This window comes from Nyctereutes procyonoides, unplaced genomic scaffold, assembly GCF_905146905.1.
Source record: "Nyctereutes procyonoides isolate TBG_1078 unplaced genomic scaffold, NYPRO_anot_genome, whole genome shotgun sequence".
Classification (NCBI taxonomy): Eukaryota; Metazoa; Chordata; class Mammalia; order Carnivora; family Canidae; genus Nyctereutes; species Nyctereutes procyonoides.
In genome coordinates, this window is record NW_026575142.1 from 66,401,055 (window position 1) to 66,418,175 (window position 17,121).

The following is a 17,121-nucleotide window of genomic DNA, read 5'->3' on the forward strand; positions in this document are numbered from 1 at the left end:
AACTTAAAAAAAAAAAACAACCAAACAGCCTTCTGGAATACAATGCCTAGGAAGTTAGGTAGTTTCCTTCTATAGGGTCTGGTGTGAAGCAAAGGAAAGACGACCACCTCGCTTTCATTAGCGAAGGAGAGGCCTAAATGATTTCTTCACCGTTTATGCAGTTTGAATTGTAGGTGCACTGTCCTCTACATTGTTTTTCTGACTTTCTTAAAGACAGCAGAAAATCAAGACTTACTTTTGAAAAGGAAATCCAAAGGTTAATTTCTATTCATATTACCTATAAGGACCTAATTTTGGATTAAAAACAAAACAAAACAAAACAAAACAACAAGACTTCCCACGTGACTTCGTGCAGCGAAGACGGCAGCCCTCAGTGGTGTGGGCCCCTGGGTGCCTCGGCCATGGCCCAGAGCGCCTTGTGGAGCCAGTCCAAGGGCATGGGGGTGGAGGGCGCCTTGCCCGTGACTGCTGCCAGACCTGTGGGGCCTGAACCGAGGCATGCTATCAAGGTGTTCCAGGCTGCCTCTGTCCCAGCAGAGTTCCAGGAGCATCACCTGAGCGAGGTACAGAATATGGTATCTAGGAGAAGCTGGAGCAGGTGTTGAGTCCATGAAGGAGAACAAGGTGGCCATCGCTGGAAAGATCCATACCCCGAGGGAGTATAAGGGGGAGTTAGCCCCCTACAATATGCGGCTGAGGCCTACGTTGGACTCGTTTGCCAACATAGTCCACGTGAAATCACTTCCTGGGTACAAGGCCCAACACAACAGTCTAGATCTAGTGACCATTCGAAAGCAGACAGAAGGGGAATACAGCTCATTGGAACATGAGAGTGCGAGGGCTGTGAGTGAATGCTTGAAGACTGTCACTCGAACCAAACTTCAGCGTATTGCAAAGTTTACCTTTGACTATGCCACCAAGAAGGGGGGGGGGCGGGGGCAAGGTCACAGCTGTCCACAAGGCCAACAGCATGAAACTTGGGGATGGATTGTTCCTGCAATGCTGTGAGGAAGTTGCTGAACTGTACCCCAAAATCAAGTTTGAGACAACGATCATAGACAACTGCTGTATGCAGCTGGTGCAGAATCCTTACCAGTTTGATGTGCTGGTGATGCCCAATCTCTACGGGAACATTATTGACAATCTGGCTGCTGGCTTGATTGGGGGAGCTGGTGTGGTCCCTGGTGAGAGCTACAGTGCAGAGCATGCAGTCTTTGAGATGGGCGCCCGGCACCCATTTGCCCAGGTGGTGGGCAGGAACACAGCCAACCCCACAGCCACGCTGCCAGCAGCTTCCAACACGCTGCGGCATCCCAGTCTCGAGTATCAATCACTTCAACATGATTGCAGAGGCAGTGAAGAAGGTGATCAAAGTTGGCAAGATGTGGACTCGAGACATGAGCAGTTACGGCACGAGAACCGACGTCAAGTCTGTCATCGGCCACCTGCACCCCCATTAGCTAGACCCTTTATTCCCTTCAACCTCACAAGGACATACTACCCACACATCCCTTCAGTACAGTGGACCAGAGAAGCGTTCTTAAATCTTTAGACCATAATCTTATGGGCAGAGCCTAGGTTGTCCTGGAGCTGGCTTCCTCAGGGAACTGTGTATTGGGGGAGGGAGGTAGGTTAGGGATGGGGCCTAGGCCACAGGGATGATAACAATTCTCCCATACAGGTTTGAACTTCTGACATGGGTAGCTATGCCACCTGCCAAGACTTCACTGAGGTGGTCATTGATGCTCTGCTTCACCCATAGGTCCCACCCATACCCATGTAAGGTTTTCAATAAAACATATATTGATTCTTGAAAAAAAATTTAATTTCTTATAGTATCTTCAAAAATAAGCTTTTGCATAATTATTTTTCTTATTTACTAAAAAAATTATCATAGATTCATAATCTCTTTTCTAAAAGCCTTAGAGACAACCGTATTTTGGAATTCAGTACTTCTCTAATTTTGAAAAGATAATATAGCACAAATACCATATATTATGTAACAACTCTAGTGGAGTCAGGGCAGTATCCATAATCGAATGTGTTAATATTTCTGTATTTTTATATATGTCCCTAATATTGCATTGAACATACTTACACTAGAAATGTTATTCAGTGCTTATCTAGAATTTAAATTTAGCTGAATTTCTTGGTTTTTTTGTTTGTTTGTTTTGTTTTTGTGAAATCTGGTTTTTGGATTTCAGAATCACAAACAAGTGACTGTGGACCTGTATCTAGAAATATCCTAATTGAAATACTGTTAACAGCTATCCTTCTAGTAGAAAAGTTCATTTTGGGGCTTTCTGAAGAGCATCACAGCACAGTTTTAAAAATATGCTTTATATCAATGGTGTGTAAAAAAAGCATAAGACTTGTGCAAATGGACCCATATTAACAACTCAAGATATTTTAAAAGTTAGAAATAACATGGCTGCTCCAAAAACAATTTTAATTTGCATCTCCTTCCTGCTCCACCTTAAAATTCATCTATAAAACATTCTTTTTAATAAACTTCAAAAAATTCTCCTGTAACAAAGATATAGCTCCATCTAATGGAAAAAATATCCAATTACAGCCCTTCACAAAGCAAGGAATATTTCCATGAGTGTTAATAAAACTATAAAGACTACACACACTCACACATACACACAGAAGATGCTCTTCTGTGCCTCTCTTTTTCTTTGAAACCAGATAGGACCCAAAGGTAACATAGTCATAGTTTTTGCAAGATCTGCTCTTTTCCTGATTTTGGACTATGAAACATAAAAACATAAGTATATTTATCATAGTCTTATTTCATTTATATATGTGTGTGTACACACACACACACACACACACACATTTGTGTAAGCCTTCTAGGCCAAGGGCTTGAGGGGCCTATAAAGCTTTATGAATTTGAAGGGGAGCAGAATATGCCACCCCAAAATATGGCACTTTGGCATACTGATTATTTTGAATTAAAATTACTTGGGAAACACCAGTGCACAGATAATCAGAACCTCCTCTGTCCCCCTGAAAGCAGGAAATAAATTCACCACGTGAAAGTCCTCTTCATTGTACCAGGAAGGTAGAAAGGATCCTTATCACCCGAGACAAAATTTAGGGCTGAGAAGCCAGCATAAATAAATCTTATTAATTCTTTATTAATTTGCTACCTAAACCCAAGCCCCTTTGCTTTGCCAATTCTTCACAAATTCATTGTTCCCTTTTCTAAAAGGCATAAAAGCTTCCTGCTTTGAGTTATTTTATGGGGCTCTTATACATGCAAAATTAAATTCGTTTTTTTTTCCTGTTAACTTGCCCTATGTCAATTTAAGTATTAGATTAGCAAAAGAACCTAGAAGGGAAGAAAGAAATTTTTTCACCCCCTAAAAATGATACGCAAAATATTGTGTAACTTGCATGTGTGTATTTTTCTGGAGAGAGATTTAGATCTCTGTTAAACGAGCCCATGAGTCACTAAAGATTACAAACTTTTCCCAAACTGCCACTTATGTCTCCCCAAGGACTAGTAGCCTTTGCTCCATGGTCTTTCCCAGATGACCACAAACTGACCCTATGCCAGAAGTTCCTTCTAAGCTGCTGGCTCTGCTCAGCACTTAAATACTGAGCCTGGACCAAACACAGTCTTTACTTTCAACAAGAAAAAGCCTGCCCCATGAGGCTTATATGCATTTTTATTTTATTTTTAATTTTTTTAAAGATTATTTTTTTAAGTAATTTTCACACCCAATGTGGGGCTCAAACTCGCATGTATTTTTAAAACAAACAACAGCAAGATCTAGCAGAGGAGGGACCAGGGACTAAAGCTGGGGTCAGATATAAAGGGCATCAAAGCAGAAAAGCCATTCCTTCAAAATTTTCAGTTTATCTCATTAGCCTTCTTGTTAAATAAGCATAATTCTGTTTTCTTACTGATTTTATTTTTCTGAAATTTAAATTTATTTATCACCCCATTTAGAAGGAAAAACTTTTTATTCTGGAAATATTCGAGTTCACATTTCTCAGTATTAATTTCATATCTAAATAAGCCACGTCTTCCTTGTTTAAGGTATTTAAGTAAGAACTGTTATAGTCCAAGGTCAATTTATTTTGGAAATATCTCCCTCTTGAGGACATTATTATTTATGCATCAGTATATTGTAAATTTGAGCACTCTGCTAGCTAGTTGGTGGGTGGAACTGGAGGTTAATTAGTGCAAACATCTTGGAGAACAATTTGGCCACATCTGTTAATGTTTCAAAACCCGTAAGTACTAAGATCTGCAGGCAAGGATGGTCCTGCAAAGTACTATGTGGAGTCACAAAAACTGTGAGCCACCTGATGTCCAACACTAGGTGACTAGTCAAAGTGCGACGATGCTCACAATGCAGTAACATGTAACTATTAAAAGTTAGAAAATCTATGAATACTGACATAAGATTTATCACCTACATATGCTTACTCATACATTTATACATATATGAAATTACCTTCAGATGAGTACTGGTAATAGTTACTGCTTCTAGAAACTAGTCAGGAGGGGTCAGGAAAAAGACCTATTTTTCACTGTATATATATATATACCCTTCTATGTATGAACTGAATTTTTAACTATTTGTATTGTTTGTAAATTTAAAAAGTCCAACAAATTAAATGTCTTACAACATTTCAGAGGTAGAACTTAGCACGCAAAAAAGTGCACAAGTCCTATGTGTAAAGGACAACAAATGTTTACAAAGTTAACACGTCCAGGCAACAAAACCTCATGCTGAGGAGAAAAGCACTACCAGTATATATTTAAAGGAAAATCCAGATATTTTATCATTTTATCTGTAAATACTTCAGTATGTATCTTTGATGAAAGAACTGCAATCTAAAAAATAGAATCAGAGGAAATGAGATGGCGAATCTCACACTTGCACCCTCAGGAAAACAACACTTAAGAACTGAGAGACTGAGTTCCTGTAAATGCCTGATTTACAGAAGACTGACACTTGCTGACCAATGAACATCCACCAAGAAACTCTTGCCCTCCTCGAGCCAATGGATTTACTGTGTGGACTCTGGCTGGACTCCCCCTTTGTACTCCTTGCCCATAAAGATAGTCCATCCCAAACAGATTCACCTGTTGCTTTTAGAGCACACATTTTCCAAATTGTAGTTCCCAAATAAATTCTATTGCTAGTAATTTAAGCTTGCCTCAGTTTATCTTTTTATTTTGGTTGAGGCTCTTAACAGATAAAAACATAACCAGAATACCAATACCAAACCAAATAAAGTGAACAACAAATTTTTAAATACTTAATGCTTACATTTTTTAAAACCCAGTTTATGTTCAATTTTCTTTGCTGTCTCAAAAATGTCCATTTACATTTGATTTATTTGCATCCTAATCCAAATAGGTCTATACATTATATTTGGTTGATTTTTCTCTTAAGTCCTTTTATTCTACAACAGTCCCATTCCCTTAGGTTAATGCTACTTCTTTGTTGGTGAGCAAACTGGGCATTTATGTTGTAAAATTTCTCACATTCTGAATATGGGTAATTGATTGAATCCTCCTGGTCTGATTTAGTATGTTCTTTATCAACTGCATTTTTTGTAAGGCAGTAGACAGACCTACAGATACGCTTTCTTGAGCTGCTAATAAGTAAAAATGCTGTATCATGCAGTATGTTTAGGAAGTGCTGTACATTTTTGTAAACCAACACATGGAGCTTCACAAGTAAAGACCTTAAAAGTGCCCAAGTGAGGAAATATTTAGTTTTGCTTAACTGAGCATTCCCCACGCATTTTGTTGTCGGTGTACTGCATATGATATTAGTGTGGAACTAGACTCCTGTGTTTTATCCAATCCGATAAACTCTAGGAGTAGATCTGAATGGTCTCAGAATTCTGTGATGTTGTGTGGTGCAAGACATACTGCAGATGCTCACGAGAGTTTGTTGATAGATTAATCCAACAGACATTTATTGGCAGCAGCACTGGCCCAACTAGCAGCAGATCCGAGCTGAAAAAGACCCCAGAAACCATCTAGGGTAGTCCCTTCATTACATGAAGCCCAGGAATAGCAAAAGAATCTTCGTGGCTGATGAGATATACAGTTTAAGACTAAAACCAGATGTTCCTGCTGCTAAACTTAGGGAAGCCCTGGGTAGGTCCCATTCAAGATGATTTCTTTGTAGGTAAGCTGCTTTGTTTTGTTTTCCTTCTGGAAGCTTTTGGGATTTTCTCATTATCCTTTGGAGTTCTGAAATTTCTTCAGGATGTGTCTAAGTATAAGCTTTCCCATATGAACATCCTGCCTGGCTTACAGTTGGCCCTTGCGGTGTGGGGATTCAAGTTTCCTTAGGCTGAGGAAGACTTTCTTCTCGTATTTCCATTTCTGGGTCAGTTGTTTCAATTTGTTCATCCCACTTGTTTTTCTACAATGTTGTTTGTTTTATTCATTTTGGGTGATTCTGGGTGGATCCTTCCACATTTATGAATGAAAAGTCATGTTCATGAGTTGACTTAACGATTCTTTTGCAGTTATGGGAGTTTACCCAGAAATGCACATGGAGATCAATTCAGTCTAGCGAGGAAGGAAAACAAGTTAACCAAAAATTCCGTCAGAGTGTCAGCACACCTGTGTTGCAGTTTGAGCAAAGAGAACAGGTGGTGGGATTAGTTTGTGTGCCAGAGGGTTCCAAGTGTGCCCCTCCCCCAACTTCACTAGCTGTCTTTGGCTCCTCCCCGGTTGGGTGGGAAACACCAGAGGGCCGTGGAAAAGGAGGAAGGAGTAGGAAAGTTCTGACTTATGAGCTATGGTTTGGTGGTGTGGCTCTCTAGGCAAGAAGATGGTTTAAGGCTTTTTCTTTCTCTTGAAGGATACATTTCTGAATTCCTCAAAGACTAATCACTGCAAATCCTTAGCTGCAACAGTTGTGACCTGGGTGATGCATTTTCCTAGACTTTGTACTTACTACCTGTAGCCCCTGAGTATTTAGTGACCCATTCTACACAGATTCTTTTCATTTGAGGACCCATCTCTCTTCCAAGTAGTTCTCTTAGGTGGACAAAAACCTGACCCAGGCCTGGTCTTTCCCCATGGTCACATCTGTTCCAGAAGAAACACTCGTTCATCCCTGCATTTGTGGAAACACACCTCTCATGACTCTGCTGTTGTAGGTAAACTGCTCTGGCCACTGCCTTTGGCCTTAATTTCCCAATGATGAGTCAAGCATCCAGAGTCTTCAATTTCTCCTATGTCCTACAAGTAGGTAGTGAACTAAGGCTTACAAGACTAGAACCTGAGGAGTTCTTTTGTAAGCTCTGCAGAGCTTGTGAATACCTCACTTTGGAAAGCGGGCATATTTGGCTCCTTTAGTTTTGTTCTGTTTTGGGGGTGTTGGCTGAAAAGGGAGAGAAAAAGTCCCATTGTGAAAGCTTGTTTCATGCCTAAATGAAAAGTACAGGGGTGATGAAATAAAGAATCTTTCCTGCTGTTCCTGCCAAGCAGTGGGCCAGCTCCCATGATTGATTTTATTGCAACAAACATGTTAGGCAGACAACCTCTATCAAGCCAATTCAAAGAAAAAAAAAAAAGAAAGAAAAAAAAAAAAAGCTTGGTTTTCTCAAGAAGCTGAATGTTCTAATGTACTTCACTGTGAGAAAGGATTACCTGGCAGAGAGAAGTTTAGAAACACTTTTACACTGAGCCATTTATGGGGCATGAGCACTGAAGTTCCAATTTAGACCTAGGTTGAAGTTCCAATTTGGACCTTATTAGCTACAAGACCATAGGTTATCTGTTTAGCACTCTCAGCCCTTGCTTTTCTGATTTGTGAAAGGCAAGTAATAGCTAACTCGCAGGACGGCAACAGAGATTAAATGAGATGTAGGATGTGAAGATTCTAAAAGAGAAGGCCCCCAATGTGTGGTAGCTACCAGTGCCACCATGGCCTAGAGTCCCTTTGTCCTCTTTCTTTATCCCATTAATTCCATCCTTCCTTAAAGACAGCTCAGAGTCAGCCACATCCTCCAGAAGACTTTTCTGGATTCTCTTTCCCACTCCTCAGGGTAGAGATGCCTCCAAAGCACTTTGCTATGTCTCCATCATGGCACTAATGACACTTACCTAGGTGGTTTGTTCCTATGTTTGCTTCCCCTAGTAGAACAGCAGGCTCGGGCAGCCCCGGTGGCGCAGCGGTTTGGCGCCGCCTGCAGCCCAGGGCGTGATCCTGGGGACCCTGGATCGAGTCCCACATCAGGTTCCCTGCATGGAGCCTGTTCTCCCTCTGCCTGTGTCTCTGCGCCTCTCTCTCTCTCTCTCTCTCTCTCTCTCTGAATAAATAAATAAAATCTTAAAAAAAAAAAAAAAGAACGGCAGGCTCCTTGAGTACAGAGAACACATTTAAGTCACCCATAAACTCTCAAGATGGGGCCTGGAAGAACAGAAACCAATGATAACACATTTGTAACATGCGTTGGATCTGGGTGATTGACCATTCAGCCTCAGAGATTAGGGAAAGAGCATTTGTATGTTAATGGATCCCTCCCGTGGGGGAAAACATATCCAATCAATCATAATTGAGATAGTAGATCCCTGATTCCCAGTCTGGGTTTCTGAATTATAGAAACCTAGGGCAGGGAAAACACTTTACCACACTGAGTTGGGGAGGGGGCATATGCTACCCTCAAGGAGTACACATGTCTTTAAAAAACGTATTTAAGAAGTTCATATTTGGGAAATTTGCAGAAGAACCTTACTTTGCTGTATTTTGGAACAGAAACCCCCAAAAACCTTGGTTGGTGTGGATATTTATGCATCAGTCATATCATGGGGAGGGCAATCAGAACTGGGCAGGGCAATGCCAATTATCTGTTTATCAAAGGAGGCAGGGTTGCTAAACTCTGAAGAACAATAGCCTAGTTGCAACCACTTCTTTACATACAGATGAGGAAGCTGAGGTTACAGAGCCAGGGGGCAGCACAGGCGGAGGCTCAACCCCCAGATTAGTGCTCTTCCACGCTGCTCCATGCCCGACCATGGTCTTATGCAGCAAAGAAGTGGCCCAGCCCTGGGAGGAGGTGGGGGGGAGGCGATGGAGAAGCCCTGGGTGAGGAATGAGAGGTGGATGGCAATGGTGCAGACGGCAAGATAGTTCACCGGTGACTTAGTTTTCTCATATGCAAAGTGGGTTAGATAATATTCCGCCACCCAGGGCTGCTGACAGATCAAAGAAGAAGACAAAGGCCTCTCTAAACCACAACATATTATTTAAAAGTGTCCCTTCTGGCATTTAAATCATCCAGCTTGTAAAAGAGGGGGTACACTAAAGCTGTAAATGTCGATACTGCAACCACCTCAGCGTAACCACAAAAAAGGATTTCCAGACAAGTAGGAAAATCAATGCAAATCAGAGCTGAGTCCTTTTTATTTAATCAGGGGTAATGGTGCCAGTGGGTAGCCACATGGGAAAAAGATAAAATTGGATTTACTTGTCCAATTGTAAATTAGGATAAATTAAAAATAGAAAGTAGACTTAAATCTTAAAAATGAAACCGTACAAGCACTGGAAGAAAACATGAATGAAGTCTTCTATAACCTAGAAATGGGGAAAACTTTTCCAACCATGGCTCAAAATCCTGGGGGCCTAATGAGGAAATGCGGCCTAATGAAGAAAAGATTAATAGATGCAATTACAAAAAAAAAAAAAAAGGCTTCTAAAGCAATAGGACAAAACAAACACCATAAATATGGAGAAACGATGAGTGACAAATTGAAAAGAAAATGTGCAACACGTATCACAGACAAGGGTTTAATAGCTTTACTATACAGGGAGCTTCTAAAAATAAAGAATAAAAAGTCCGAGAATCCCATGTATGTCCTACAGGTATCAGCAGGTGGCCCACAGAAAAAGAAATGCAAATGGTCCTTAAGTTACGAAGTGGCGCTCATCCTCCTTCATAAGAGAAATGAAAATTTAAACTATCCTGAAAACCATGTCTCATCTATTGGATAAACCAAAAAACTCAAAATGGACAGTATCATCTGTGCGTAAGTCCACAGGAAAATGGACATTTTTCATAATAGGAAAGAGAGGAGGGGAATTGGGCAATACATATTGAAATTACATTCATTTATCTTTTGACCTAGGAATCTCACTTCTATCAATCTACTCAGTTGAAGATTCAATGGCAAAAATAAGAAAAGGCATGTGCAAAAGGCTTTTCATTGCAGCACTAATCATAGTAGTGAAAGTTTGAAAACAATTCAAATGCCATCAATAGGGAACTGATGGAACAAACTATGATATCCACACAGAAGTGATCGACTCCAGGATATTATTAAGTGAAAAAAGGTAACATACAGTAGGTGATCATTTACATAATGGTAAATGCCTCTAAAATAATGGATGGGTAAACCATAAATTTCTTCTTAAACAGCTATGTGCAGGGTGGGGGGAGGAAGTGGAATGAAGGGGACTCAGAAGGAACTAGACTTCTGCAAACCTATTTTGTTTTAGACTTGGGAACCTTGTAAATATTTTACAGAATTATAAAACACAAAAAAAGATTTTAAGCAAACTTTTTTTTTAAAAAAAAGATTTTATTTATTTATTCATGAGAGACACAGAGAGAGAGAGAGAGGCAGAGACACAGGCAGAGGGAGAAGCAGGCTCCATCCAGGGAGCCTCATGCGGGACTCGATCCCAGGACCTTGGGATCAGGACCTGAGCTAAAGGCAGATGCTTAACGGCTAAGCCACCCAGGAATCCCTTAAGTAAAGAGATTTTAAAACCCAAAGTAAAATGAAAAAAATGAACCTGTATAGTAAGTTTGCGCCAAACCACAGAGAGATCATTTCCAGTGTCTTTAAAACATAGCACTTTGTTCATTCCTAGTGGGATATGCCATAAGAACAAAAAGAACTGCAAACCAATCTTAAATTGCAAGATAATTATATTATGGGTAGGAATATTGGCATTGCTTTGGGGGAACTACTATGTGCATATTGTGAGGTAAAGCTAATAAGTATTTGTGTTGGTGTCATTGAAATTTTCAGCATGGAGAAAGGAAATAGGATGATACAACAGATGAGGTAAAAAAAAAACTGTCATGCCAAATTTGAATTGAAAGTATCAATATAAATTTATTAAGTATTTTGAAAAATAAACATGTATTTTCTTGCTCTGTACATTGAAAAGGCTGAGAAACAATGACCAACACAGTAGCAATGAGTATGCCTAGCACCCAGAACATGATCCAGGGGTCCTTGGAGAAGGATGATTCCAATCTGGGGAAGGAATCTGGAAGAACTGGAACATCTTACCATACCAGAAACCAAGGAAGCAATAAAACACTAATGAGGTTACGTCATAGGACTCAGGAGCCAAGTTTAAGAGGATCCCATTGGCCAAATATGGGATCATTTGAGTATCAATAAAAGTAATTATAGGGACGCCTGGGTGACTCAGCGGTTTAGAGCCAGCTTTCAGCCCAGGGCATGATCCTGGAATCCTGGGATCAAGTCCTACATCTGACTCCCTGCACGAAGCCTGCTTCTCCCTCTGCCTATGTCTTTGCCTCTCTCTGTGTCTCTCACGAATAAATTAAGTAAAATCTTAAAAAAAAAAAAAAGTAATTATAATGGATAAAACATATCAAATATTCTTACACCGTGGGTTCAGTATGATACTACAACAAACTAAAACTAAACAAAATGAACAAACAAAACACCTCATTCATCACCTTTAGAGGATATGTGCTTGGGAATTAACTTGAAAAATTAGTCAACATGATATCTATTTAGTCCTTGTTTTTGTGGATTGTTCCACTGAACTTCTTCTTAAAGGGGGATTTTAAGAGTCCCCCTTAAAATTTCTTGCAGAGCTGGTTTGGAGGTCACATATTCTTTCAGTTCCTGCCTGTCTTGGAAGCTCTTTATCTCTCCTTCCATTTTGAATGAGAGCCTTGCTGGATAGAGTATTCTTGGTTGCATGTTCTTCTCATTTAGGACCCTGAATATATCCTGCCAGCCCTTTCTGGCCTGCCACGTCTCTGTGGAGAGGTCTGCTGTTACCCTAATATTCCTCCCCATGAAAGTCAGGGACTAAATAGATATCATGATGACACTAAACTCATATCTGTCAATAGTAACTCTGAACGTGAATGGGCTTAATGACCCCATCAAAAGGCGCAGGGTTTCAGACTGGATAAAAAAGCAGGACCCATCTATTTGCTGTCTACAAGAGACTCATTTTAGACAGAAAGACACCTACAACCTGAAAATAAAAGGTTGGAGAACCATTTACCATTCAAATGGTTCTCAAAATATATCCTAAAGACTATAGAACACTTCTGAAAGAAATTGAGGAAGACACAAAGAGATGGAAAAATATTCCATGCTCATGGATTGGCAGCATTAATATTGTGAAAATGTCAATTTTACCCAGGGCAATTTACACGTATAATGCAATCCCTATCAAAATACCATGGACTTTCTTCAGAGACTTAGAACAAGTTATTTTAAGATTTGTGTGGAATCAGAAAAGACCCCGAACAGCCAGGGGAATTTTAAAAAAGAAAACCATATCTGGGGGCATCACAATGCCAGATTTCAGGTTGTACTACAAAGCTGTGTTCATCAAGACAGTGTGGTACTGGCACAAAAACAGACATATAGATCAATGGAACAGAACAGAGAACCCAGAAGTGGACCCTGAACTTTATGGTCAACTAATATACGATAAAGGAGGAAAGACGATCCACTGGAAGAAAGACAGTCTCTTCAATAGATGGTGCTGGGAAAATTGGACATCCACATGCAGAAGAATGAAACTGGACCACTCTCTTGCACCATACACAAAGATAAACTCAAAATAGATGAAAGATCTAAATGTGAGACAAGATTCCATCAAAATCCCAGAGGAGAACTCAGGCAACACCCTTTTTGAACTTGGCCACAGTAACCGGAGAAGGGCAAACAGTGTATGTTCTCATTCATTTGGGGAATATGAATAATAGTGAAAGGGAATATAAGGGAAGGGAGAAGAAATGTGTGAGAAATATCAAAAAGGGAGACAAAACATAAAAACTTCTAACTCTGGGAAATGAACTAGGGGTGGTGGAGGGGGAGGAGGGCGGGGGGTGGGGGTGAATGGGTGACGGGCACTGAGGGGGACACTTGACGGGATGAGCACTGGGTGTTATTCTGTATGTTGGTAAATTGAACACCAATAAAAATTAATTTATAAAAAAAAATTAGTCAATAACTGAAAAAAAAATACTCATCCTCACGTCCTCATAGGAAGGAACTGTACTTTGGGGTTGATTAAAGATAAAGTACCTCTTTTAGGTGGATTCCAGTCAATAAATGAAAAAATAATGAGAGAATTAGAGTATCACCCTTTGACAACTCCTAGGGAAATGATGAATCTAGACAGTGGTCATCAGTATATCTTAACAGATGTTCACAATGACAGCTCTAAGTATTCTAGCCAAAACAAAACAAAACAAAACAAAATCAAACTTGAATCTAACATTTGATCAAGCTTCTAGATTTAGCTAGCAATTCACAGAAAACACAGCAGACAGAGGAATATGTTACATGACACCACTGGGATTAGGGGTGTGTGTATGTCATGAAAATTCAGATTGCACAAAATTCAACAGAACAAATGATTCAGTTTGATCGACAAATAAATTGGGGAATAGGGAGAGACAGAGTCAGAATCTCTAGGTTAAAGGAGGCTTTAGAGACATCATTTCATTGCAATACTTCGACTTTATCACAATTTGCACAATCTAAGTTATGAGATACATGGGGAAATTTAGCATTGATTGGCATTGAAAAATATAAGAAAATATTGTTCATTTGGTATAAGTGTGATAATGGTAGAATAGTTATGCTTTAAGAGTCCTTATTTTTTTAGACACTAAATTTTAGAGAAATTATGGATGAAATGAACAAATGAAGAACAAAATGAAAAAGCAACATGCCGAAATGGAGAAAATATTTGCAAATCATGTATCTAATAAGAGGTAAATATCTAAAATATATAATGAAGTCACACAATTCAACAGCAAAAAAAAAAAAAAAAAAATGACCCAACTAAATATGGGTAAAAGATCTGAATAGACATTTTTCGTAAGAAGATAAAAAAATGGCCAACAAGGACATGAACAGATGCTCTACATGATTAATCATCATGGAAATGCAAATCAAAACCACAATGAGATATTACCTTAAACCTGTTAAAATAGCTGTTATCAGAAAAACTAGAAAATAACGTGTTGGTGACAATCGGGAGAAAAGGGAACCCTCCTGCAGTGTTGGTGGGAACGTAAACTGGTGCAGCCACTATGGACAACAGTGAGGAGGTTCCTCAAAAAATTAAAAAGAGAACTATTCTATAATCCAGCAATTCCCCTTCTGGGTATTTATCCAAAGAAAATGAAAACAGTAAGTGAAAAAGATACATGCAGCACCATGATCATTGCAGCCTTCTTTCAATAGCCAAGATAAACAACATTTAGGTTGGAAGCAACCTAAAAATCCACTGATAGAATATTGGATAAAGACTCTGTGATAGGGGGATCCCTGGGTGGCTTAGCGGTTTGGCACCTGCCTTTGGCCCAAGACGCGATCCTGGGGTCCCGGGATCAAGTCCCGCGTTGGGCTCCCTGCATGGAGCCTGCTTCTCCCTCTGCCTTTGTCTCTGCCTCTATCATGAATAAATAAATAAATAAATCTTAAAAAAAAAAAAAAGACTCTGTGACAACACATACACACAGTGAAATATTATTCAGCCATACAAAAGAATGAAATCTTGACATTGGTGACAAGGATAGACCTTGAGGGCAATATTCTAAATGAAATACGTTCCAGAAAGATTAAAAACACTGTATGATCTCTCCTATATGTGGAATCTAAATACACACACACACACACACACACACACACACTCTGCCATTTTATACAATATGAAAAATAATGTTCAGGACTGCAGTTCCAACAAAACTTTATTTACAAAAAACAGGCAGTAGTTTGCTACCTTTTGCATGACTGCAGCCAAAGCTCACAGTCTGACCGCAACTTCACGAAATCCTCAATCAGACCCACCCAGCTAAGCCTGCATCTTGGGGTTTTGATCCTCAGAAACCATACATTGAGTTTTACACTGCTACATTTTGAACTCATACACCCCATCCTGTCCCTCCCTACCCACCCATTGCCAAGCTTATTCCTTCAGGCTTTTTTTTTTTTTAAGAATTATTTTATTTTTTTGAGATAGAGAGCAGGAGCAGGGAGGAGGGAAAAGCAGGCTCCCCCTGGAGCAGGGAGTCAACATGGTGCAACACTCCTTCCTCCCTACATTCCCTATCTCCCTTATTTTTCTCATATTCACCACATACCATACGTCCTACTTTCCGGTCTTCCTCGAGTAAAAGCTTCACAAAGACAAGTGTTTCTGTTTTGATACTGCATTATGCAGCTGCTTTTATTTATTTGCAGCTGCTTTTAGTAAATTATGTAAATAAATGAATTTGCTGATCCCAACTAACCTGCCAACTCTTTAAAGGCATAGTGTGCTCAGGCCTGATTAATTCTGAATAATAATTTTAAACATCTAAAGATCACCACCAGATCATCTGAAAGGATTAATCTAGGGGAGGGAGGAATGGAGGCGGTTGGTGTCTGGAACACTCCATCCTCACTCTATACTCTACAGGCAGTTCCACCCCTCTTGCTGTGTTACCACCTACCCCGACTAGTGGACATCTTCACTCAGACCCTTCCTCAGGACATCTTGTGGACCTCAAATTGAGCATGGCCTAAAATGAACTTTCTCCCTACTCCTGCCTTCTCTTACTGTGTGACCAAACTCAGCAAATGGCTTCTAGACAATTGTCACCCTTGTCCCTTACCACCAAATCAAGTCCCACAGAGGTTATCCTCTGAAAAATCTCTAAAACCTACCCGCTTCTCCCCTTCCCCCCCAACACCCCAGTGCTACCTAGCACATCCACGGGATGTTGCCGTCCACCTTCTGGTCTCCTTGCAGTGGATAGGACCTCTGAAAACCATTCTCTACAATGCAGCCACCATCTCTTTCAAAATGTGCGTCTCATTGGACCACATTACTGTTTACTTAAAATTCAGTAGTTTCCCATTGCTTTAAGGTTAAAGCAGGGATTTCTGCCCTGCACGGGCTGGTTTTCACCGATCTTCCCAAGTTCTCCTCATAACCACCAATAACTATTCCAGAGGTACCCTATACCAAAGACTCTCATTGTCCCAAGAACTGGACTTATGCTGTCCTGCCTGAAACACCCTTTGTTTTTACCCAGTTACCAGGTCTGTTCTAGGTCAGCTCAAATGCTTCGTTGCCTTCCTTGACTAAATCAAACTCCATTTATAAACTCCTCTCCTTTGTTGTACTTAAGTTTTAATGGGATTATTTGGGCAGTGGTCTCACCATACCAGAGAGTAGGCAGTTTTTACTCCCTCGTACCCACAATGCTCAACAAAGGAAGCAAAGAAAGAGCTTGGTAACTATCAGTAGAAAACACGAACAATTCAAACAGGGCAGTTTAGAGGTTATTACAACTGTCTGGGAGAAACCAAGGAGTTGCTGTACTACAGCACTACATTAATGTTGGGGAGCACTTCCAACAGTTAATAATCAAAATTGACACTCTTGATAAAATTATTCCAAACATTCCCCAAACCACTTTCTACTATCAGGGCCCATGGCCCAAGTACCTAAGGTACTGACACCACTTTCAGATTAAAAGTAGAAAAAGACATTGCCTGGGACCACCAGAAAACCAAGAAAATTGACCTGGCTTTAGTACCCCCCCGCCCCACTTCCACCTCTTATAATCTGGATTTTGCCAAGCCATTGTTTCACTCAAAGGCCATTTTATTTGGGGGAACGGGGCCCATCCACCGAGAACTAAGTGATACATGACCACTTTTTTTTCAGAAAAATAGATTTTATTTATTCATGAGAAACGCAGAGAGAGGCAGAAGACACCATAGGCAGGGGGAGAAGCAGACTCCTCGAGGGGAGCCAGAGGTGGTACTTGATCCCCGGACTCCAGGAGTCATATAAACAGCATACACTTAAAAGAAGCAGATGCTTAAGA

The 17,121-nt window shown here is 40.2% G+C and overlaps 1 pseudogene; it reads left to right on the plus strand.

The window, feature by feature from the left end:
- Positions 1–401: 401 nt before the first annotated feature.
- Positions 402–1,460, plus strand: LOC129498867 (isocitrate dehydrogenase [NAD] subunit beta, mitochondrial-like; annotated as a pseudogene).
- Positions 1,461–17,121: the final 15,661 nt, after the last annotated feature.